Genomic DNA, 23,424 nt, shown 5'->3' on the forward strand with positions numbered 1-23,424 from the left:
GTCACTGGAAGATTGCTGATGGGTGCATAAATAAGGCATGCTGGAACATCTGTTCTTTGTTGTGCATTCAGCTTTTTAATGTGTTCAAAGAGCAGCTCTGACGCATCGCTGACTACCACTCCCCATCCGAGCAACATTTTACCAGAAAATAATAAACCTTCCTGGTGGGGTGCAGGGAGCCAAGGCATTCGGGCAATGCCATTAATTTGGAAATATCTCTTTTTGTTGGGATTTAAAAATCTCTCTCCCTTTGAACATTGCACAAATTTGGGACCCAGCCTAGCATCCCTCTCAGGCTAAACATTAAATCAGTCTGAATATCTATTCAACCTTTTTTTTTTTTAAGTCAGTAAAGGAAAGTTGGGAGGCCAGTCAAGTCCAAGTTTATAGGCATTTCCCCTCTGATTTTAATTCTATTAATGTGAGCTTCTATCTATCGGGATGATTTTTTTAAACATGTTCCAGTATTTATTTGTACTAATAAAATTCAGAGGCAGCTGAGGTCCCTGACAGTTGAACAATATTGGCTGGTTATTTTGATACAGTGTGGTAGGCAGCACAAGATTAAAAAAAACGGAGCATCCGAAACTGAGAAAAACCAGCTTGAATTCTAAAATAAAATTTTAGCAGCATGGATTTCTCTTGCCATAGGCTATGAGGCTACTATGAATTTCAGATGCATTTCCTGAGCTGTCAATGAGGTGGAAAGATGAGATTGGCATTACGAAGATTTGTTGCGGCTCCATTCAGGGTAATTGCAAGCCAAGGTGGAGCGACATTAAACCACCACCCAAGAAGAGCTGCTCATGTACGTACAGTATAGAAATAGCTCACCAGCCAACCTGAGGACTAGGGTGGGGATTTCTTTATGTCACTTTATTTGACTTTTACATCTCCCCCTTTTTTTTTCTTTTTTTTTTCTGTTTTATTTTTTAAATTAATTTTTATTGGAGCATAGTTGATTTACAATGTTGTGTTAGTTTCTGCTATACAGCAAAGTGAATCAGTTATACATATATACAAATACCCACTCTTTTTTAGATTCTATTCCCATACAGGTCATTACAATCTACTGTGTTCCAGATCACACGTTCAACTTTTTGACAGTTCAGAATTCTTGATTAAGAGCAATGGTTCTGGTGTCAGGCAGGTTTAGGTTTGAATCTCACTGACACCAATTTTTAGTTATGGAATTTGGGCAAATTATTTAACCACTCTAACTCAATTTATCACTAGTAAATTTTTTTTAAAAATAAGGCAAAGTGAAAATAAATGAGGTGATGTGTTCAGGACTTAGGAAAATGCCTCAATAAATGGTACTTACGCACTCCTCAAACCTCATTCTTGTTCTTATGCCCTGACACCTAGCAATTCTCTGTGCTTGATTTGCTCTGACCTTTCTGACCCTCACCTCCTCTTTGATTCTGACCTCCTCCTCTGACAGTGACTTGATAAGTTAAGAAATAATCCTTATCTAAATATGTCCCCAAGGCTTTAAAGTATCTGGGCCAGGTTCAGCTTAACCAATGGCTATTTTCCAGACTCTTTCCACTGGTCCCTCAAAACCAGTTCTGAATCTTTGTTCCCATTTAAATTTGAAGAAGCCAACTGCAGCAATTGCTAGGAATACCTTCCTAAAACCCTACAAATGTAGGTTAGAATGAAAGGTAGCTTTCTCTGCAGTCAATATAGAGAGTTAACCATTCTTTTTGACCTCCAGAAAACATTAAGCAAAGAGATTCAACCAAAGGCTGATATTCTCCCCCTTTTTTAGGTCACAGCTCAGAAGCACTGCAATACCAATTAGCTGCTGGGGGGTGTTTCCATAACCAGCTGGACTACATCTTGTGAAAGGGAGACAGGACCTTTTGGGGACAGGGCTGTTGTTTAAACTCTTTCTTTCCAACATTCTCGCTTTATAATCTTGGTGTGTAGACTCTGGTCTTCCTATTCTTGGCTCAGTCAGCGCTTTCCACAGGATGGTGACCATTGGATCTATGTCAAGGAAAGGGGCGCAGCAGGCCCTGCGTCTGGGAGGCATTCTGGGTACAGTGGGCCACCCAGAGCTTGAGTGTATGATACCAGAAGACCGATGTTTGTGGTTAGATGGTCACATGTTTTAAATAGAGTTCCCTGTGCTCTACAGTAGGACCTTGTTGGTTATCTATTTTATATATAGTAGTGTGTATCTATCAATGCCAAACTCCTAATTTATCCCTCCCCCCCTTTCTCTTTTGGTAATCAGAAGTTTGTCTTCTGTGTCTGTGAGTCTATTTCTGTTCTATAAATAAGTTCATTTGTATCATTTTTTTAGATTCCACATATAAGCAATATCATATGATATTTGTCTTTCTCTGTCTGACTTCCTTCATTTTGTATGATCATCTCTATGTCCTAGATGGGTGACATTAAAAAAAAAATTCTATCCTTTTGTTGGCTTTGCCTGGTCTTCTTTAGGGTTTATTTGGGAATTTACAATGTTCAAGATAACGTAATCTAAAGATACTGGATTTGTCATAGATTAAACCTAATTATGTTATATTTGATGGTACCTTTGCTGCCTAAAAATCCCACAGAATGAAAACTTTCTAAATGGTCAACTAAAATGGCCATTTCCAAGGGCACATTCTACTCTGTACTTTCAGCCCCATCAGCATGGAAGTAAATGATGATTTATGGACAACTATAAAAAATTTAAGAAAATTTAATAATCTTAAAATTGCAAGGTGTATTTTGTGGATGTGTGGTTAGGATACATTCTATACAGACTTAATGCACATAACAATTGTCCAGTTAATGGGTTTTCACCACAACAACGCTTGAAAAGTTATCTTATTTATCAAACAACTTCTTCTTTTTTTATATAACAACTTTTAACCCCCCCAAGCCCACTAGATAGACATGCTATGAGAAGTGATGTTTTGACATTATTGTTTCAGGCAAAGATATACTAATTGACTCAACATAAGTATCTAGTCAGAGAATAGGATGTAGAATTTTAATTTCATGCCCTATTTGGATGAACCCCCAAGTTTTGCATTGTGTAGTATGTAAACCAGATAAAAGGGAAGAAGGTGTGGCATTTTCTATGATGCGTTTTCAATGTGTTTCAAAGCTCAACTTTACCCTTTTGGGTTCACATTTTAAATATATATATACATCCTTAAGACAAGGCTGTGTGTTTCTGACGTTGAAGGTGTGCATGAAAATCCATCTCCTGACTTTCTACCACCTTCCAAAAATGTCTCTGCTCTGTAGTGAATTCTGTGAGGCACAGCTTAGGTAGGCCTTTAGTCCTACAGGATTACCACCCAGTGTCTGGGCTCAACACACAATCCACTCTGGGTGTCACTGTTAAAGTGAAGAGAATTACCTTGACTGAGGTATTGATACATTCCCAGGTGCAGCCTCACCCCAATGACTGGTCAAAGTGGGAGTGTAAAATTTGGACCACTTCTTAGCAATTCAGGACAATTTGGAAGGTCCAACCCAGCTCCAGACCTCCCAATGGAGTTGTCTGAAGAACTTGCTGAACCACTCTGCCAATCTTACTTTCTTTCCTTCCCTTCCACAGTGTATTGATCCTGGGATCTCTCCTTAAAATTTTGTCATACTAACCTCTGTTTCAGAATCTCCTTCCCTGGAAACACTCTACCTGCAGCACTGTTTCATCTTTTTTCCAGCCACCACCAATAATCATCACCTTTGATGAGTACAATAAACTTTCATTATCTTACATGTTGTGACAAGCTATACTTATTATCTCATTTATTACTTATATAAACTTGTTTTTATTGCTCGATTAATAGATTTTTTTTTAATCTGGGATATGACTCACATACCTTGAGTTGTGATGGAGTGCATTAGAATTTTTCCCATTAAAGTTAACAAAACATTGTTTCCTTTAAATGCCTTCACTCGGCAGTGAGACTTTGGGAGAAGCTGAAATTGCTGAGTGATGGAGGGTGTTGATAGATGTTGTATCAGTCAGAGTGCTCTCAGCTGCATGGGACTGAAGATCCAGCCCAAAATGACCTGAACAACAAGGAACACATATTCTCTCAATTAGTAAGAAAATGAGAGTCAGGAAAGTTCCAGGCTGGATAATTCAGTGGCTCAATCATATCATCAAGGACCTACTTCCCGTCCCTCTTTTCAGACCTTCATCCTCAGCGTATCAGCTACACTTCATGTGGCACCAGATGGTTGCTTCCATGATAGGCAACAATGTCAAAGGCTAGAAGAGGGGAAGAGAGCTCGGCCCCTCCCTGAGTCCATCTTTAAGAACAATAAAACCTTTCTCAGAAGTCCCCTTAGTAGACTTCACTCATGTGGACAATTCTGCAGCACCTTCTACCATGGGAGGTCATGGTGGGCTTGAGTTGCCCACAGTCCAGCTCAGTGACACACGCCTGTCCAGGATTTTCTCCCTCCTTGCTCTTTCTTGCCTATTCCTCACTCTTCTTTTCATCCACTTTCCAAACTTGTCTCAGGCTCTGTTTCTTGGGGTAACTTGTACCATACAAAGACACCTCCTCCTTCATTAGGGAGCTCCCAGTTCCAGCTCCCTTGACATGAGTAAAGGCATCCCTACCTGCCTCTGGGCTTTCCTGGCATCCCAGGTATATTTTCAACTTCTTTCTGCTAGCATCTTTTTGCACCTTTGGCAGAATCTTCCTGACCAGTATCTAAGAGGACCCCTATCTCAGCTCTCTGTTTTTGCAAAGGAGCCTGTTTCTGGTTCATAGAAAACTCACAAATCATAAGGACAAACAAACAAAAAATACAACAAAAAACTGGCCATGCAGGCTGATCCCAACATATTCATCTTTCTTTCTTCTACCACCAGCCAGCCTTTTATATATTAGATTTCTCAGAAGCGAGGGAAACATGAAGCCATGATGGCACCCAGGCTCAAAGGATACACAATGAACTCTCCAAAGGGTTTCCCTAAAACCCTGTCCCCTGCCCCTCACAGCTTCCACTTTGAGGGCATGGTGGGATTCATAGCATACCCACTGCTCTCTCCAAAATACTAATTTTTCATCTGATCTTTTTTTCCCCTTATCTTCTTCAATCTTTTCATGGGATAAAGGTGGATGATCAACTAAGAATCACAAATTTGGTTATCAAACACTTCCTTTCCACATCCTATATGGATGTCTTATGCTTTGATTTGGAAGGTGATCTCTATTGTTTCGGAACCTTATTAAAAGTAGTTACAACTTAATATTATTGGTATACGTATACAAAGGACAGCAGCATATGAGTGCTCTGAGCCTCTAAGATCTGATCATTGGTATAGAATTGTTTGATTGTAATTGACTTTGTGGTCTATTTGGAATAAGTATAAAGATGGAGAGTTCCTGGTGTTCAACGTGTCAAAAAGATGGCAAAACTTAAACTAAAGATCACCCTCTTTTAGGAAATAATTGATGGGCAAAGGAATGCTGAATTTGGGATGTGTAAGTGGCTCTTCTAGTCTCAAGTCTGTTTAATTCTTTGTTGGTGATTAAAAATATAATCATTCCCTCATGTAAAGCTGTTTTCACAAACTCGCTATAACTCTTTTTGTATTTGGGGGCCTCAAAAGAGGGAAAAAATGATCCAACTGATGAAGAGAGAATGGGGAAATAAATGGAGTAATTATGAGCTAGAGTGACAAATAGTACTTAGGCAAATACCAATTATTTCTGCAAAATCCACAATTTATGGCAAGAAATCTCAATGTTTATATATTGATCAACTTTTATTCATACCAGAAGAGAATACTTTGTAATAAAGATTTCTCACTGATTTGGAGGAAAGTGTATTCCACTAAAGTGTTAGATTACTGTCTCATCTCATCATCTCTTATTTTTACCACCACAACAAAATCTGCTTTATGGGAAGAAAAATATTGTACTGTATAAATCTCTTTATGAATGAAGGAGCCTAAAAAGGAGAGAATTGTCCAGGTTCTGTTTACTATCTGGCTATTCATGTTAATGTATTTTCTGAAATGAAAGTTGATTTGGGTAACTCTTGCACCAACGCTGCTGACAAAGATTTATGTGGCTTCACCACAGTGAGTCTACCTCACTTTGAATGACAACAGTGACGAACGCTATCCCTGCATTAGAGGAAGCGTTTTTTAAATCTTATACATGTTTTATGGAAGGCAATTTTTGGTTCCCAGAATTATGGAAGTGGAAAGTAAACTTAGAGATCATCTCATCCATCCCTTTCTTATCATGAGAAGGTGGAAGCCAGAAAGATTAAAGAGATGCACTGGGCTAATGGCAAAGGACTGTCTAGAATCACATCTTCTAATTCCAAATCTAACATCCTTCCCACAGTACCACGCAGGGAAGAATAATACCAGTTAGTTCTATCAGCCTAAAGAGGCATTACAACATTGCTCTCTGAAATAGACCTGAGCTGGTTAAATTATGGGGGAGTGTTCAAGTTATAAGTGAGACATGGGACTTTTTTCACTTCCAAAATGGGAAAGGAGATCAGTTTTCACTTGATATTTGACCAAGAATTCTTTCTATTATATTGATAATCTCACCCACACTGTGACGATGGTGAACCAAAACAATGATGCTTGTAAACGAGCCTTTGCTCTTTGTAGTTATCCACAAGTATCACCATGAGCTGGTGCCCTAGAATGTCTGTATAGACATCTGGAAGCCTAACCTACAAGAGAAATCATTAATCTAATGGACATTGTAACTAAAAGAACAATCTTCCATCCTCCCACTCTAATTTCCAACTCTGGATAAAATTAAAACATACTTTATCCTTATTGCTTTCCATTTAAGGTTGTAGTGGCTACAGTAGCTAAAAATATAATTTTTTACCTTGTAAAGAAAAGGTTTCATCTTAAGTGTTTGTATGTGACTACAAAGGGCTAAGTAGCTTTGTTGCTTGAAGAGACCCTTGTACACCAGCATGCCTGTAGCTATGACCAGGAAGGCCCAGAGAGAATAAAGAAAACTTGATGCTGCCCACACCACAAAGTGAAACATCATTTCTGCTGGGGCAAGAGGAAGATCACATGGCATATATGGGGTTTCTCCCTCTTTTGTAATATCGGTGTGAAATGCACTGCTTCTGAGAATTCTACTTTTATCTTGGGTGGTATCTGTGTTAGATGAGAGAGATTATCCTCCTGAATATTACAGAAGATGAAGAGAAATTGCCACCACACATGACTGAAGAGACCTTGAGGGGGGTAGGCGCAGATGCCATAGTGCACACTGGGATGGCCTGATGAATAATCTTGGGGTTATTTTAGGCCAAATAATTATGACTCTGGGAAATACAATTTGTAGATTATAATATCTGCCCCCCTTTCTTATGAGGAAAAGGGTGCACATCACCTACCCATGATAGAAGCAGGCCCTGTGGAAAAGATAAGAAGTGTTCCAGAAAGGCGGTAAAGACTTGTAATGGGAACATATTAGAGGGCATTCTCTCTCTCTTTGAGGAAAAGCAAATCTAGAAATTTGGGACTAACCTCAGGGAACCCCCATGAAGGGTTTAAGCTTCTGTTCTTCACCATTATACCAGTGGTTCTCAACCAGAGGTGATTTTGCCCCTTAGGGGCTGTTTGACAATGTGTGGGTACCTTTTTATTGTTACAACTTGTGGCCAGGTGCTGCTGGTGTCTAGTGGTCCAAGGCCAGGGATGCAGCTCAGCACATCATGGTGCTCAGGACCATCCCTTAAAGCAAAGGATTATCCAGTCCACAATGCCCATAGCACTGAGGATGAGAAACCTTACCTTACATTCAGAATAACCGCAGTGTGCATCCTAATTTGAGTATTTTTCCTTATGGTTTCATTCTCAACCTATCTGTAAAGTGTGTCCTGCATATATTGTCTTGTACTTATAGTGTTATGGGAGGAGATCAGGAGAGGGCAGCATGGGTACACGTGGTCTTCCTCACATGGCCCCTCCTTGAGGTCTATGCACTGGTAGAAACATCACATCCAGAAGGGGAAAAGTCCATGGTTCCAAAAAGTAACCAGCTGCAGAGAGCTAGGTTACCCACTGTGCCATTGGTTTCCTTATTGTCTCTGAGACCCAAATCCGCCTTTTCTCTATATTCCACTAAGAGTCTGACAACTATTTTTCCCAGATTCCCTTGCTGGATAGATTTCCGTTAGGTTCCTCGTGTCAGTGGGAGGCCCTGACAACAGACTGGAAGCTGAGGAGGTGGAAGGAAAATCTTCCCTCTGGTCTTCAGTCCTGGCTTATTTCTCTAGCAGGAGAGGGCAGCTACTGCTTCAACCTCCAGGTTTTTAAAACACTTCTAGACCCAGCCTTGTGGCACCCCTTTATAAAGGGGTTACATCATCAGCCCACTACTGTACCCCTTTTTGATGAGAGCACCAGCTGTGCCTCACCCACTTCAGAGACCTGACTACCACCCATGGGACACCCCCCATCCTAAACTCTAGTAACATGGGGACCTTCCTCTCGACTCCTGGGTCCTGTGAGCACAAATTTCTCCTTTGGTTTCCTCAACCCTAAGAGCTGTAGCTGCTTTCTATAGTTATGATGATTTTCAGCCCTTCTTTTTGCTCTTTTAGTCTTCAGCACCTGTGTAACCAATTGCTTGTATTAAATACCCTCCATTTGAATATCCTGCATGGCATCTTTTTTCTTGAATGAACTCTGACAGGTATACCTACGGGTTTGCTGAGAGGAATGGGCAGCAGTTGCCAGAGGAGAACAGAAGCCACCAAGTGGTTTGTTTGGGAGGCCACCATGAGATAACATTCTTTTCCTCCTAACACACCTTGTACTGCTCAAATGTGGGGAAGCTAACACTTACACAGCATTGATGACATAAAGGTGTTTGCTCCTCATCTCTGTGGTACAGAGGATGAACTCCTAGGTGAGCCGTCCTTCCTCTCACATGGAAAGACATCTATCTTTACACTGAGATAATGGTGAGCAAGACATTATAGTCCCTGGTAAAGAAGCTTCCTGACAACCAGTGAAAGAAATAGAGAATTCAGATTACTGTGGGAAGGTACAGGGTGGAGAAAGCCCTGTCCTGCAATCAATCTAGTGGGAGCTGCCACAAATACTCCCCTCTGGGCTGAGGGCTTGCTGTTGTTCAGGCAGGCTCCCAGGAATAACAAGCAAATTTGCACAGACAAGAGCAGTGATGTCATGAATGGTTCTAGACAAGCAAGGACTATCAGATGTTAGTAATTGTATGACACATTCCCATTTCAGAGATGTTAAAATGTGAGCAAATGCTTGTAATAGAAATGATTAAATATTGAAATCCAGAACCCAGAGAGATAAATGGTAACCAAGGAGGCTAATACAAACACAGTGTATATAAACAGGAAGGAAAATACATAATGACAAGGACAAATACCTTGAAAATGGAAACAGCTCTCCACTGCAGAATTAGAATGTGGAGAAAACTCAGTCCCACAGCAAGGTCCTCATGGAAGTCTCCAGATTCAATCAAATGTAAATACTTCATTGGCATGAGATAAACTTCTTTGTTAACATCTTCTGACAGCACTCTTATGGGTTGTGTTTGGCCCATACTCCTACTTATGGATAGAAACAAATTGGAAAATCAAATTTTTATGCCCTGAAAAGTGCCGCTATTATAGTACTCTGGTTTCCAATGACCCTATATATTCTTATGTTCTGTCTTATGCATAATATGAGGGTCTATAATTTTGAGAAAGATGAAGTCTTTTATGAGTTAGTGGTTGAGTCCTACATGATAGCAGGGTTTCTCTTCTCTACCTGCAATAGTTACCTGTGACATTACTTGGACACAGTTATAGCTCATAATGGGTTATTCACAGCAGCACTGGGCAGAGGAAGAAGCTAGGACATGACCTCAGATCTGCACAACCAGGCAGGATAGCTGGGATACCTGGTCCAACAGTAATGATGAATCCTGGAGAGTCAAGTGGGTCATTAAAAACTAGTGTCCTTTTCTTCAAAGAGTTTATAGCCTCTGATGGAAGACCAAGAAGTGAACAAACTCAAGATAAAGCCACATGTTGAATGCCAACATAGGGATGTGTGCATCACGTTCTCTGGGAGCATGAAGAAGTGATATAGTAAATGTTTCTGTGAAGCAAGGTCAAAATTCAAAATGGATGCAATATTTGGGTTGAGTTTTAATGAATGACTGAGAATTTCCCAAAAAGACAAGGTTGCAAGGGAAGGCAGACAAATTCCAGGAATAAAGAATAGCATGGTGAAATCCCACTCCTGGGCATATATCTAGAGAAAACTCTCATTTGAAAAGATATATGCACCCCAAGATAACCATAATTCAAAAAGAGTCATGTACCACAATGTTCATTGCAGCTCTATTTACAATAGCCAGGACATGGAAGCAACCTAAATGTCCATCAACAGATGAATGGATAAAAAAGATGTGGCACATATATACAATGGAATATTACTCAGCCACAGAAAGAAATGGAACTGAGCTATTTGTAGTGAGGTGGATGGACTTAGATTCTCTCATACAGAGTGAAGTAAGTCAAAGAAAGAGAAAAACAAATACCATGTGCTAACACATATATATGGAATCCAAAAAAAAAAACCAAAAATGCTTCTGAAGAACCTAGGGGCAGGCCAGGAATAAAGACGCAGACCTAGAGAATGGACTTGAGGACACAGGGAGGGGGAAGGGTAAGATGGGACAAAGTGAGAGAGTGGCATGGGCATATATACACTACCAAATGTAAAACAGATAGCTAGTGGGAAGAAGCCGCATAGCACAGGGAGATCACCTATGTGCTTTGTGTCCACCTAGAGGGGTAGGATAGGGAGGGTGGGAGGGAGACACAAGAGGGAGGAGATATGGGGATATAGGTACACATATAGCTGACTCACTTTGTTATACAGCAGAAACTAACTCACCATTGTAAAGCAATTTTACTCCAATAAAGATGTTAAAAAAAAGAAGCTAAAAACAGAAAAGATATATGCACCCCAGTGTTCATAGCAGCATATAGCAGCATAGCCAAGACATGAAACTGTCCATTGACAGATGAATGAATAAAGAAGATGTGATACTCACACACACACACACACACACACACACACACACACTCACAGTGAAATATTACTCAGCCATGAAAAGAATGAAATAATGTCATTTGCAGCAACATGGATGGACTTAGAGATGATCATACTAAGTTAAGTAAGTCAGACAGAGAAAGGCAAATACCATATGATATCACTTATATGTGGAATCTAAAATACGACACAAATAAACTTATTTACAAAACAGAAACAGACTCACAGACATAGAAAACAAACTTATGGTTACCAAAGGGGAAAGGGGATGGGCGAGGGATAAATTAGGAGTTTGGGATTAACAGATACATACTACTATATATAAAATAGATAAATAACAAGGACCTACTGTATAGCATAGGGAACTATACTCAAAAGAGAGATCCAAGGATGGAATGCTGGGTCATTTTGCCCAACCATTTGGGCAGAAGGAAAAAGAGAAAAATAAAAGGTAGTTGGAAAAATAAAGGCCAAGGAGACAGGAGGAAGACAGAAGAGAAGAGAGTAGAATCATGGAAAGAAGGTGGAAATAAATTTATGAAGGAAGGCATCAATGTTTCCATGTGTAGTGGAAAGCGGAAGTGGAAGACCAAAGTGTGTTCTTACAATTGGGAGGCCACAGTCATCTTGGGTGGAGTGTTTGAGTGGGGTCGCTAGGGGTGAAAATTGGGGAGATTAAGGAACAAAAAGGAAATGGAAAAAGCTAGTGCAAACTAGTTTCCCATGACAATGGAAGGAGAAGTTTGGCAGTAAAGGAAAGAAAAACAAGGTCAATGCGATGTTGAGAAGAGATGGGAGAGACGTGACTGTGTTTTTATGGTGAGATGACAGAACAAGTAGGGACAGAGATTCATGGAAGGAGAAGAAAGGGAAGGGAATCTTGGGCACACAGGGAGGGAGCTGCTCTGGAGGAAAGACGTCTTTTATTCTAAGATGGGAGGGAAGAGTAAGTTTGATATAAACATGGGTTCATCTAGTAGACTGTTGGTCCATGGTGAAAAGGTACGACATGATGGCAGGGAATCCAAATGGCTGCTAACACTCATGGTTAATGTGGGAAATCTATCTATTTTTGGGGGGGAAATCTCTAGCTTAGAGGCTTTTGAAATACTGGTTAAAAACATGGGGTTTAGAGGATGACGGGCCAGTAAGTAGTGATTCTGACACTCACTATCTGAGTGACCTTAAGTTGTTTAAATCCTTTTCTAGGCTTCAAGTCCTCCATTTGTAAATTGGGGACTATAATAGTATCTATGTTGAACCATCTTGTGAAGATTAAACAAAATCATACAGGTGAAGTTTCTGGCACCTCATAGGTATTCATATATAATTGGGCTTCAAAAAAAAGTGAGAACAAAGGTAGACATTCAGATATATGTATGCACCAGGCCAACTAGGAAACAGCAAAAAGAATCATTGGAACTTAGCTGTAATCCAGGAAACTGGCTGGGATTGGCAGAAAAACACTTCTGAGAGCCACTTGGAAGCCCATCGGTATGGCTAGCCCTGTGGAAAATAGATCTGTATTGGCACCCAAATCTAAGCCCACTTGAGAGGTCGCCACAGCCTCTGAGACATGTCCTGCTTGTTTAGATATTCTTAACTTACTTCCAGGTAAAGATAGCAATGTAAGCACAGGAAACTTCCAAATTCCTATTAAAGCATCAAAGGGAACACAAGAATTGGGAACTCCTGTATCACGGCTGGGAGCTAGAGAAGAACACTTTTCACATGTAGAGATGTCAAGTACATTTTTGCCAATGGAACCTTATCTATGAAAGACACTAGGACTCACTCATTGAGAAAGTGGTACAGGCTTAAGAGGAAAAAAGTGAAGGAGATCTTGAAGGCATTTTAATAATACCCTGAAATATAGGGTCCATGGTGGGAGGGCATGACAGGCTTGGGACTAGCAGGGAACTTCTCCCTTTACAGGTCCTAAGAACCTGAGGGCAGCCACTGCTTGGGGCCAGGCCCTTGTGGTTGCACCATACGGCCAGTAGTTGGGCTCTGCCATGGAGGATTCTCCACAAAGGCAAAAGTTTCTTTTTCAGCCTACTTTGTGGTAGCAAAAAGAACTAGGTCAGGTCATTCCCGATCTGGCTTCTAGCACAATGGCTTAGCCATACACAGAGGAAGTTTGACCTCGGCTCACATAATGTTAGAATAAATCTCCCATCAGGATGTTTAATCACTGAATGGGTAAAATGTCATATAGCATAAGATCTAAAAGAGGATTAGAACAAAAACCAAGTAAACTTTGATGGGATCTAAGAAAAATCTATTCAGTGTTTTGCAGAGAAATAACAGGCCAGATAAAATAGTCATCATTCAAGGATGAATAAACAGGTAAAATAGAACCTCATTATGAGGCATATGAAAAATTTTGTAACTTCAAGAAATGAAAATATAGGACTCAGGAGGCAGAGGAAGAGTGTACTTTTGAAAAAGATTTACTACAGGAAATGCGAATAAATTTCAAACAGCATATGCTTTGTAATCTAAATAACATCCAAGGACCCCAAGAAACAGGAGATGAAAAATGAGAGAAGAAAATATATTGAGGTGAGAAGGAAGCTGGTTAAGAAACTAGAATACAGAGTAAGATGAAAGAAGGAAAAATGTTATAAAACTGAATATGAAATATCAAAGTGGAAAATGCATTAGAAGCAATAAAGTGCTTAATGGGCAATGTTTATAGTGAAGTCAGTAATATAGAGGACAGATTTGAAGCACTCTTCCAGAATTAAAAGAAAATGAAATTGAGATAAAAAAATATTATGAAAAGAGATGATAGAGTCAGAGGGCAGAGAGTGGAAATCCAACATGAAGAAACCTAGTGCTGCCAAAGGAGACACCTGAACAAATAGAAAAATAACAATGTTTATATATATATATATATATATATATATATATATATATATATAAAGTTAAAGAAATTAACTTCCTGAACTTAAGTAAGTAAATATTCAGATCAAGCGAGCTTGATGAATACTAGACAAAATTAATATAAAGAGACCAGTTTCTATGGAAGTTTGAAATTTTAATTTTTCATAAAAAGAATTCTGGAAGGCAGGAAAAAACAAAAGAAAATAATCAGGACCAGAAGTTAATAAAGCAACATCTTCAGAGGCCCAATTTATTAAGATCTAAGAATGCTAAATCTGGACACATTATTATTCACATTTAAAGTCAATAAAAAAGCATTCTCTGATACCAAGTGTCGAAAACTAAATTAATGAAGTCGTCTTCATGAAAGAAAAATCAAAGTTTTCCAGACAATTTTCATAAAATGAATCCAGTTTTAAAAACATCCTGTACAAAGAAGATGTACAGGACTTAAAAGGACTGGTAGTAAGTACTGAAATATTTTAATGTGGGATCAAGTCTAAACTGTTGCAAATACACTGTAGCTACAACAGAGATTGGACACTTCACCTTTAATCCTTGAAAGAGAAAATATAACATGTAAATAATAATACTTAGCAAATAAGATGTTGGGTCTAAATCCCTAGGTAGTGGAGGAGACCTCGAGAAAAGAATGGCAGGCTATTGTCTTTATTGTGCAAAGGAGGGAATGTGGTAGACACTGATTCTTTCCCCTTGATGTGGACAGAGAAATACAGTTGCTTATTTTTTAGAGGTAAACTTGAGCAAAAGTAAAAGTAGGATGCATACTTGTACATCAGAAAAGAGAAAAGAAAACTTGTATGATAGAGTCAAAGATAAAGATCAAAAGAAAAAGCAAAGAAACTGAAAAAAAATGTAAATCAATTTGAGTAAGCACAAACATATAATTTATGACAAATATGATAACTTTATCATATTAAATGGCAAAAATCAGGTCATAATCTGCAACAGTTGTCTATCAAAGATACTATGAAAGATAAACACAAGAAAATTGAAAGTATAAGATTGTATTAAGATATAAAAGAACTACTCTCCCCAACTAACAGTTGGAATTACAATCATATAAGATGAAGTAGATTTTCAAGGGAAAAAATTTAAATGTCTCATAATCTTTCTTTTTCAGTGTTGATAGGAAGATCCCAAATTAAAATGTATCAGGATTCAACTTCCATGTGCCAAATAACAGTATATAATAAGCGTAAAGCAAAAGCTGTTAGAATTTGAAAGAGGAATTGACTGCAATGGATGCACAGTAAGAAAAGGAAGCACTTTTCTGTCCTTAAGAGTTAAAATAGGCAATAGACAAAGAAATGGAGTATCTGATAATATCATCAATTGAGTCAATTTGAAAATACACATGGAAATGTAATAACCTCAAATATAAGATATATTCCCCTTTAAAATATTTGGAAACACTTAAAATTTTATATATATTTGATCACAAAGAAAACCTCAAAATTTTCTAAAAGACAGATCTATACAGACCATATTCTTTGATCAAAATGCAACAAAATTGATAGTTGAACAAGAATAATTAAAAAAAATTTCCCCCAGTTTTTGATGTAAAGAAACAAAACAATATTCTTCTGGGTCAAATAGGAAATTCAAAGTGTAATTACAAAATACTTAGAAAATTATAATTATAAGCACACTACATATTCAAACCTGTGGTATTTAGCCAAAGCTATAATCAGGCAAAAAACATACTTTTACTATTTTTAAATAATAAAAGAAACAAATGAATTAAGCCATTAACTTGAGAAGCTAAGAGCAAAACAAAGCATGACTAAGGGGGAAAAAAAAGAAAAAATGATTACAGATGAAAGCAGAAATTAAAATTTGTAAACCAAAAGGAATAGAATAGAGAAATAAATCTGAGTGGTTCTTTAGAAAAAAGCAGACAATATATAGAACAAAAAGAATAAAATATACAAACCTCTATTCTAATCAAAGAAAAATAAGAGATGAGGAAAAAATTAGGGATAAGAAAGGAAGTGTAATCTTAGACATGAAAACATCTGAAAATCTTGATATAAAGAATTATTCTAATGCTTATCAAACATGAATATTAACTGCTGAAGAAGCAGGAAATATTCTTAAGGAGAAACTGAAAAACAAAAGTAAATATTTACCTATTCAGAGGATTTAAAGCAAAATTATTTCAAAATTTAAAGAACAAATAATTTTCTGACTTATTAACTCTTTTTAATGTCTAAGGACATTAAGATACGTGGGAAAAGAATCCCAATTCAAAACTCTAACACCGAAAATTTATAAAACTAACACAAAAGAGAAAATGACAAAGTGACTTCACAAATATTGAGATTTAGATGCCAAAATCTAAAATGCAATACTACATTTACCCAGCTGTTTGTGAAATAATGAAACAAACCCTAGCAGGTTTTCTTTCAAGAATGCAAAGATAATTCAATATTATGAATTAATTAATATAATTTTCAAATCTATGTGTCACAGAAGAAAAATAAAGCGATTATTCCAAAATATGTCAAAAACTATTTTGCAAAAAAATGCAACATCCATTTTTAGTAAAAGCACCTGATAACTAGGACCAGAATAGGAATGAAATCTTCTTTCTCAAGTTGGTGCAGATTATTTATCTCAATATGTGATTATCTAACCATAAAACTCTAGGAACATTGACTTTAAAAGAAGAAAAAAATACAAGGATGTTCTTTATTATAAATACTACTCGAGATTGTGCTGCAATTTCTAACCCATGAAATAAGATCAGGCACAGAGGGAAAAGGATTAGTGATGGACGAGGAAGAGGAAAATATTACTATTTACTCATATTATGATGGTCTATCCTGAAGTCTCATAACCAGGAAAAATATCAGTTAAAAATGAAAAGCCTGGTAGTCTGGGATCCTGCTCTGCCCAACCGATGGATGATGGGGTCTCTGGGCTCCCGGCATGGCCTGGAGTGGCTGCTGGATCTCTACCTCCTCTCCCACATCCTCATCACCTTGCTCGTGGACCTGCAGGCGGTGCTGCCTTGTGATCTCTACCGGGTGGAGCTGAGAAACCTGCGGCAGTGGTACACTGAGGAGTTCAAAGATCCCCTGCTACACAACCCCCCGGTGTGGTTTAAGTCCTTCCTGTTTTGCGAGCTTGTGTTTCAGTTGCCTTGCTTTCTCATCCCAACATAAGTCTTCAAAGTGTCCCCATGACGGATGCTTTTAAAAAGAAGGTGGCCATACCAGTGTTCATGGAGGCTGCAGGTGGATCCGCACCCCTGCAATCAACTACTCGGTTGACACCATGACAACTCTGATTCCAATCCTCTCCACGTTTCTACTCCAGGATTTCTCCAAAACCAGTTGTTTCAGAGGACAAGGACCTAAGACTTTCCACCAATGACTATTCCATATATCTGCCTACATCACCTACTTTCTCATCCCTATTATACTTCTCCTTTTCATGTTGTGGAACCCCTACTACAAGTCTGAGGAGAAAAGAAAGAAAAAATGAGGAAAAATAACCCCAGGTCCAGGGGAGAGGTGACCATGGGGGATTTTCCTGTTGGACCCAGTACCAGGAAAATGCTCAGTAAAAAAAAAAATACCATGTTTTCAGTAGTATTTGAAACACACCAGCAGCAACACGCATGACCAAGACACTGGCAAGAGGCACATCAAGCCCTCACTTTCCAAGGACACTGGCGCAAACAGGTCGTCCCAGGAGAAGAGATTTTTTAAAGTCTCCTTGTTTATCCTCTTTCCAAACCTTAGTCTTCTATTACTTTTTACACACCACTTAACATAAGTTCCCTTACTCTGAGGTCTGGTGTCTCAAACCTGAGCTGGAGGTGTGCCTTTTACTGGATAACTTCATGCTACCTAATAGTTTAATAATTCCTTCCTGTCTTGTTGCCAGTCAAAGGTAGCAGATGTGGGGAGATGGACAGTGTGTGCATATAGGGTCTCTTCATGTTAGTGCTTGGTATTCTGCTAGCTTTCTCTAAATTCATTCTCAAGGCCAACTCAAAAAAAAAAAAAAAGGCTTGTGAACACACATGGAAAATGGTAGATGCTGATCCTGGTTAGTTCCCCCTTTTTGCCTGTTTTGCTTACAAGACCTAATGGTCTGATTGTTGGGAGTATCGTCTGACTCCTGCGTCTGGTCAAAATAAATGTAGCTGCTGAACAACAACAACAAAAAAAATGAAAAGCCTTATTGAAAAATTTCTGTCTAAGCAACAAATCATAAACCAAATATATAAAAATCAATTGGTTTTATATACCCAAGCAATAAATAATTAGAAGAGTTGATTTAAAAATCTCACTCATCATGAAATGAAATGAATACATTATCTAGGAATATATTTAATCAGGAATGTTTAAGACCCACAGGAAGAAAACTGCAAAATTTATTACAGATTTAAAAGAAGACTTGAATAAATGGAGAGAAGCACTATACTTTGCTCCAGTCTGTTTACTGAGAACTTGTAAAACTGTCAGTTTTGAATGGGGCCCAGGGCAACATAATCTGGTTCCACTCAGGAATGTAGATGCAAAGATCCTAAGCAAAGCGATATCAAATCAAGTCCTGCAGCATACTGAAAGAGTAACACACCTAGAGTAAATAGGGTTTATCCTAAGAATGCAAAGATTGCTCAACTTCAGGGCAGAAAACTCTCCGTTCTTGTTCTTGTTTATATTCCTGGCATTTATCATAGTTCTTGGCACATAGATAATAGGTACTCAATAAATATGTGTTGGCTGAATGAACCTTATGTCATCTTTTGTTTTGCTACATTAATAGATTAAAGGAGAAAATCTACATAATGTCTTAAGAGATGTCTGATAAAAGCATTTGATAAAATTCAAGATCCACTTTTCATCAAATGCTGAGTTAGCAACAGAGTGAGCTTTTTTATCTTGCTAAAGTTTTCTACCAGAAACATACAGCAAGTGTCATACTTGATAATAAAACATTTAGGAGCAAGGAAAGTGTGCTTACTATCACCTCAACTTGTCAAAACTTTATTGGAAGTCTTAGCTAATGAATTAATCAGAAAAATAAGAATGATGAATCGGGGGGGAACAAAGAGACAAAATATTTATTATTTGTAGATGATATAATTTTTTGCTCAGACACCCAGAGGATCAAGTGACAACTGGTAAGTAAAGAAATTGTCTCCAAAGTCAACACACCGAAATCGGTGGCTTTTCCACATTCTAGCAATAACTGAATAAAAATTTGATAATCGTCCCATTCACAATTGTAACAAAATAATTAGGTTTTTAGAAATGAAACAGAGAGAAATATGCCAGGACCTAGATGAAAAAATATTATAAAACTTAATGGAAAACTTGAGTAAATGAAGAAGAGACCACATTTCTGGGTTGTAAAGATATCACTTCTCTATAAATTTAATTAAATCTTAATAAAAAAAAAACCACATAGGAATTGTTTTTTGAAAGGAACTCAATAAGCCACACTTCCAAACTTTGGAAGAGGAAATAAAAGGAAAGCCAAGATGTTTTTGAGAAAGAGGAACCAAGAGGGGCAATTTGCCCTGCCAAACATGAAAATAAGCTATAATCGATAGTAACTAAATACATATTAGTTGGGGACTGAGAATCAATTAATAGACCAAAAAGAAAAGGAAATCTAGATGCCTACCACACCAAGTCACTAAGAGAAAAGTCCATATACATTTAAAAAAATAACTGATGTTTAAAGAAACATTTTTAAATATAGAGGCCAAAGATAATGTTTATATAACTTTGGCATGGAGGCCTTCATAAGCAAGATATAAAATCCAAAAGACAAGAAGTAACAGATGGACAGATTTGCCCACATAAAAATCAAAATCTTCTGTATAATAAAAAGCAATATGAAGCTTAAGAGCAGGTTTAGTGTAAAATAGATGGCTAGTGGGAAACAGCCACATAGCACAGGGAAATCAGCTTGGTGCTTTGTGACCACCTAGAGGGGTGGGATAGGGAGGGTGGGAGGGAGACACAAGAGGGAGGGGATATGGGGATAGATGTATACGTATAGCTGATTCACTTTGTCATACAGCAGAAACTAACACACCACTGTAAAGCAATTGTACTCCAATAAAGATGTTAAAAAAAAGCAGGTTTAGACTCAAGCTGTTTTTGCTCCATATTTAAGAGATAAAGCATTCATAATTAGACTAAAGTAGTCACACCTTTAGTTAAGGAAGACAACCAATTTTTAAATTTGCAAAGAATAACAATAAACAATTCACTGAAAAGGAGTTATAATTGGTTCTTGAAGATGTTTAACCTCATTAATAATTGGGGGAAATGTGAATTAAAATAAGAGAGTTTTGCTCCCAGAACATCGACTCAAGTGTCAGTGAGGGTCAGGGGACAGGCATTTTCCTGTGCTACTGATGGGGGCGTTAGTTGTTGGAGTTAATGTGGCAGTATTAGAATTAAAAATACAGTTCTCCCTAATTATACTTCTTGCGCTTTCTATTAAGAGAAAGTATACATGTGCACTTATACGTTGTTGGAAATAGCAAAATATTGGAAACATTGTATGTATCCAACAATATGAATCACTTCGTGTACTAGATAATCTGTATGCGAAGATAAAGAGGAATACGATGTGGGCAGAGAAAAGGAATTATATAGACCTGTATATATGGACATACAAAGCAAGACATTGTTACATAAACATAACCTCCATCTGCTTTAGGACTTTGTTCATCCTGAATCCTCAATATCTTAAACAATGCTTGGTATAAGTTCTCAATTAAAAATCTCTTGAATAAATGAGTGAAAAAAAGCAAGTGTATGAACAATTTAAATATAATGGTCCTATTAATATTTAAAGCAGAGTATGAACAATGTTTAAAAGTATAGAAAAGGGACTGAAAATGTAACAGCAAACATTTTTAGTACTTACTTCTAGGAGTCAAGTTTAGAAGTTGTTGGTGAAGGAGAATATCTCAATTGTCCTTTTCTGTGTAACAAACCCCTCAAAATCAGGGACCTAAAACAACAACCATTTTATCATTCTCTCTGATTCTGTGGGTCACAAATTTAGAACACAACAGAGATAGCTTGTGTCTGAACTACAATATCTGAAGCCTCAGCTGGGCAGACTCAAAGGGCAGAGGGTATTTCAAAATACAGAGGCTGGATGTCTGGAGACTTCTCACTCACATGTCAGTGCCCAGGTTAGGATGGCTCAAAGGCTGCTCATCTGAGACTGTCAACTGCAGTGACTTCTGCATGGGCTGGGGCTTCTGCACAGCATGGTGGCTTCAGACTTTTGGACTTTGGACTTTTTATGTAATGACTTAGGGCTCCAAGAGCAAATATTCCCATGAACAAAGTAGAAGGTGTAAGACCTTTTATGACCTAGCCTTCGCAGGCACCCAGCCTCACTTCTGCTGTATTCTATTGGTTGAAGCATTCACAAGCCCACCCAAATTCAAGGGGAGGAGATACAAGTTCTACCTTTCAGTGTGAAGAGTGGTAAAGAATCACCAGAGAGGGAAAATGCTTCTTTTTTATTAATCTTTTTTTTTAAATAGTCATCTCTTTAATTTGAGAATTTGTTCATGCCAGTAAAAGAGGTAAAAACACAGAATCTGGAACCAGAAGACCCTAGTTCAAATCCTGGCTCTTCCGTTTAATAGCTGACTGACCTTGGGCAAACACTTAGCCTCTCTGTTTCTTTCTATGTAAAATTAGAGACGATTACAACATCTGCTTCATGACTATTGTGAAGATTTTGTGCATCAATACACATAAAGGTCTTTAGAACAAAGGCAGACATATTGTATTAGGCATAACTATTACTTGTGTATAACAGTTTTTAAATGGAGCCTGCATAAGAATTGGTCTTTTTAAAATTTATCAGTAATAAGAGATAAGGCTTCATATTAATTGTGTCCCTAACCCTCAGCTAAACTTAAAATCTTCTGTTCTAGCTGTGTAAGAAATCACTGCAAAAACTGTAGTCTGAGCTTCCTCACAACATGGCAGCCTTGTGCTTCTTACATAATGGTTCAGGACCCCAGAGATGAATGTCTCAAATTAAACTGGTGGACAATGAATGGCCTTCTACCTTGACATAACCTCTGAAGACAGCTGTCTCTTCTCTTCTTTTTCTTTTCTTCCTTGCGGTACGCAGGCCTCTCACTGTTGTGGCCTCTCCCGTTGTGGAGCACAGGCTCCGGACGCTCAGGCTCAGCGGCCATGGCTCACGGGCCCAGCCGCCCTGCGGCACGTGGGATCTTCCCAGACTGGGGCATGAACCCACGTCCCCTGCATCGGCAGGCGGACTCTCAACCACTGCGCCACCAGGGAAGCCCAGCTGTCTCTTCTGACATCCTCTATTGGTCAACAAATCTCTAAAGTTGGTCAGATTTTAGGGGAATACTCTCTTTAGGAGGAATGTCAAAAAATTTGAAGATATGATTTTTTTGTTTTTTTTTTTTAATTGTGAAAGAACTCCCTGAATTTAAGAAGATGTTGGGGGTAGGAGTTTATTAATTAATTAATTTATTTTGGCTGTGTTGGGTCTTCGTTTCTGTGTGAGGGCCTTCTCTAGTTGCGGCGAGTGGGGGCCACTCTTCATCGCTGTGTGCCGGCCTCTCACTATCGCAGCCTCCCCTGTTGCAGAGCGCAGGCTCCAGATGTGCAGGCTCAGCAGTTGTGGCTCACGGGTCCAGTTGCTCCACAGCATGTGGGATCCTCCCACACCAGGGCTCGAACCCGTGTCCCCTGCATTAGCAGGCAGATTCTCAACCACTGTGCCACCAGGGAAGCCCTGAAGATATGTTTTAAAATTTCTGTGTCCTCTCCCTCCAGGATAGCATATTTGTATAGAAAGAGTTTCAGGTATGAGACATCTCCTGGGTTTGAATACCATCTTTGTCACTTGCTAGTTAGACTTGTTATGGCTGTTTAATAAATTAACACATGTAAGATACTTGGTATATACCAACTTGAGTGTTTAGTAAAACTTAGCTGCATTGCTTTGGCTAAAAATAAAGGGCTTGTTTCTATGGCCAGATGGATATATCCTGGGCTGTTGTGCTATAGACCAGGAAATTTCAAAAAATAAACAGTAGGTAAATTCATATTATATATGAGTATAGAGTGGGAAAAAAATTCCTGGGTCTTCTTCATTTTCTTTGAAAGCACAAAAAGTGCATTTGTCTGCCCAAAGAAGTCTCTGCAATGCATATTCCAAACAGGGTGAATATCTAGTTTCCAACTTTTAGGGTAGTCTAGTTTCGAGCAAAAAAGAAGTCTCTGTCAGAGTTGAATATACACCTCCTCTTTCTCTTTCTAATCACCTTAGCTTTGTGGCACAGATCTAGAAATTTCGACATTTATAGAAACCCTTCTCAGGATTCACCATACAATTCTCTTTTCTCATGCCTAGATGGTGAGCAAGGGCTCATAAAATGCCTATCACATCATTAT

At 38.4% G+C, this 23,424-nt stretch overlaps 1 pseudogene across 1 annotated transcript; it reads left to right on the forward strand.

The window, feature by feature from the left end:
- The first annotated feature begins 16,887 nt into the window (after positions 1 to 16,887).
- Positions 16,888 to 17,742, forward strand: LOC309962452 (sigma intracellular receptor 2-like; annotated as a pseudogene). Its single transcript has 2 exons — positions 16,888 to 17,157; positions 17,203 to 17,742. The product of its transcript is annotated as a sigma intracellular receptor 2-like (transcript).
- The last annotated feature ends 5,682 nt before the right edge of the window (positions 17,743 to 23,424 follow it).

Source organism: Leucopleurus acutus (assembly GCF_964270905.1).
Source record: "Leucopleurus acutus genome assembly, chromosome: 5".
NCBI classification, from domain to species: domain Eukaryota; kingdom Metazoa; phylum Chordata; class Mammalia; order Artiodactyla; family Delphinidae; genus Leucopleurus; species Leucopleurus acutus.